This window comes from Suricata suricatta, chromosome X (genome assembly GCF_006229205.1).
Source record: "Suricata suricatta isolate VVHF042 chromosome X, meerkat_22Aug2017_6uvM2_HiC, whole genome shotgun sequence".
Classification (NCBI taxonomy): Eukaryota; Metazoa; Chordata; class Mammalia; order Carnivora; family Herpestidae; genus Suricata; species Suricata suricatta.
Genome location: NC_043717.1, coordinates 109,435,749 through 109,438,524, shown reverse-complemented (window position 1 = coordinate 109,438,524; position 2,776 = coordinate 109,435,749).

The following is a 2,776-nucleotide window of genomic DNA, read 5'->3' as shown; positions in this document are numbered from 1 at the left end:
GTTGGCTAGGTGCGCGTGCTGGGGGTGGCTCATTTTGGAGCTAGCCAGCCACGCCTCAGCCACAGCGTCGCTGATTTGTTGGCTAGGCGCAGGTGCTGAGGGCGGCACCTGGGCGGAGCTAGGCAGCTACGCCTCAGCAACAGAGGCACTGATTGGTTGGCTAGGTGCGCGTGCTAGCGGCCGCACCTTTGCTGAGTTGGCGCAGGTTCTGGGGGCTGCTCCTTGTGGAGCTCGCCAGCCACGCCTCGGCAAGAGCGTCGCTGATTGGTTGGCTAGGCGCGTGTGCTGGGGGTGGCACCTGGGTGGAGCTAGGCAGCCATGCCTCAGCAACAAAGGCACTGATTGGTTGGCTAGGTGTGCGTGCTGATGGCGGCACCTGAGTGGAGCTAGGCCCTCACGCCTCAGCAACAGAGGCACTGATTGGTTGGCTAGGCGTGCGTGCTGAAGGCGGCACCTCGGCGTAGCTAGGCCCTCACGCCTCAGCAACAGAGGCACTGATTGGTTCGCTAGGTTCGTGTGCTGGGGGCGGCACCTTGTGGAGCTAGCCAGCCACGCCTCGGCAAGAGAGGCACTGATTGGTTGGCTAGGCGTGGGTGCTGGGGGCAGCACCTGGGCAGAGCTAGGCAGCCACGCCTCAGCAACAGAGGCACTGATTGGTTGGCTAGGTGCGTGTGCTGGGGGCGGCACCTTGCCGAGTTGGTGCAGGTGCTGGGGGCGGCTCTTTGTGGAGCTAGCCAGCCATGCCTCGGCTGGAGCATCGCTGATTGGTGGCTAGGCGTGTGTGCTGGGGGCTGCACCTTGGCAGAGTTGGTGGACGTGCTGAGGGCGGTATCTTGTCCGAGTTGGTGCACGTACCGGGGGCGGCTCCTTTGCGGAGCTATCCTGCCACCCATCAGCAGGAGCATCACTGATTGGTTGGCTAGGCGTACATGCTGGGGGTGGCACCTTGGCTGAGTTGGCGCAGGTCCTAGGGGCAGCACCTTGGAGGACTAGCCAGCCACACCTACACCGGAGTGTCCCTGATGGGTCGGCAAGGCGCACATGCTGGGGGCGGCACCTTGGCCGAGAAACGCCCAGTAGATGGACCTCCCTCCTGGCACCTGTGCCAAGGGTGGAGGCCAGGGCTCGGGGTTTCCAGTTCCAGCACCCTAGGACATTTCACAGGCCATCTTCCTGGGAAATCACCAGAGTGCGGATCTGGTGCTCAAGCCTCCGCCTTCCCAATGTGGGGGAATTTAAGACATTATGCTCAGTGAAATATGTCACAAAAGGACAAATGGTGTATGTATGCGGTCCCCAAATTCATAGAGAAAGGGAGTAAGGTGGTGGTCGCCAGGGGTTGGGAGGGGGAGGGAATGGGCAATAGGTGTCGGATGGGTACAGAGTTCCAGTTCAGAAAGATGAACAAGTTTTGGAGATGGATGGCAGCGATGGTTGTAAGTAAGAGTGTGCTTAATGCCGCTGAGCTGTACACCTGTAAATGGCTGACTGGGTACAATGTTCATAGTTTCTCCGTCGTTGCAATGACTGGTTCTAGGATTACACACATGAACTCTCTAAGCCTGTGGACGCCCTGAGCCATGAAGCTCTTCCACAGATGCTGGAGCCTCGGGTGTTACCGGATGTCCATCCCCCTCCCTTCAAAGTTGAACCTAATTATTCCTGGGATTCCCTGAGTTTTTAGGTGCCCCAGCCAGTCACAGCTTGTGCTAAGTTCCAGTCACACAGCCTCTCGGATGCAACCCTGAACATACCCCAGTACCACACCATTGTTGCCACCCTGTTTTTTTCTTATTTTCCTTCCTTTCCCCTATGTTCATCTGTTGTGTTTCTTAAACTCCACATATGAGAGAAATTTTATGACTTTTGTCTTTCTCCGCCTGATTTTTTTTGATTAGCATAATCCGTCTTAGTTCTATCCACATTGTTGCAAATGGCAAGATTTCATTCTTTTTGATTGCCAAGTAGAATTCCATGGGAAACCAAGAAACAAATTCTTATTTATAGAGAACAAACTGATGGTTACCAGAGGGGAGGTGGGTGGGTGATGAGTGAAATAGATGGTGAGGACTAAGGAGGACCGTTCTGATGAGCAGCAGGTAACGTATGGCAGTTTTGGATCACTGTACTGTACACCTGAAACAAACCTAACATTGTATGTTAATTAACTAGAATTGAAATAAAAAGTTAAAATAAAAAAATTAAAGCCCCATCAGTCTAATTTGGTTTTCTCAACAAGGATGTCTAACCCTTTGGGACAAGGCGGTTCTCTGTTGCATGGCCCCACTCGGTGCATCACACACCTGAAACCATATTCAATCCCAGCCACTGGATGCCAGGGCCCACTTCTGCCTAGTAACGGAGAACACTGAACAACCTCACAGGTTTCAAAAGGCAAAGAGGACAGGACTATCCCAACACGAGGACCAATGGAACCCCAAAATTTTATGATTCACCTATAAAATTCTAGAAAGGCCCTGATCATATCCTCGTTTTCTGTCACAATGCCTACCCTACCCCCTCACTGGAGAAGCCTCCCATGAGTGCTGAACGAGAATTTTTTTTCCGGCCCCCTCTCCCCACCCCAGGTGACCCTTCCCTATGCCCACAGCACAGGCAAGACTCAGCTGAAACAGTCAAGGAACTTTATTGAACAGAAACATTTCCTGAAACCGTTGGAGAGAGGGAATGACAACGGAGAGATGTCGAACGTCCACTACAGCCCACAGGTCCCGGCCCCCTCCTCTTGGGGTCCCAAACGAGGTGCCTCTGTTCC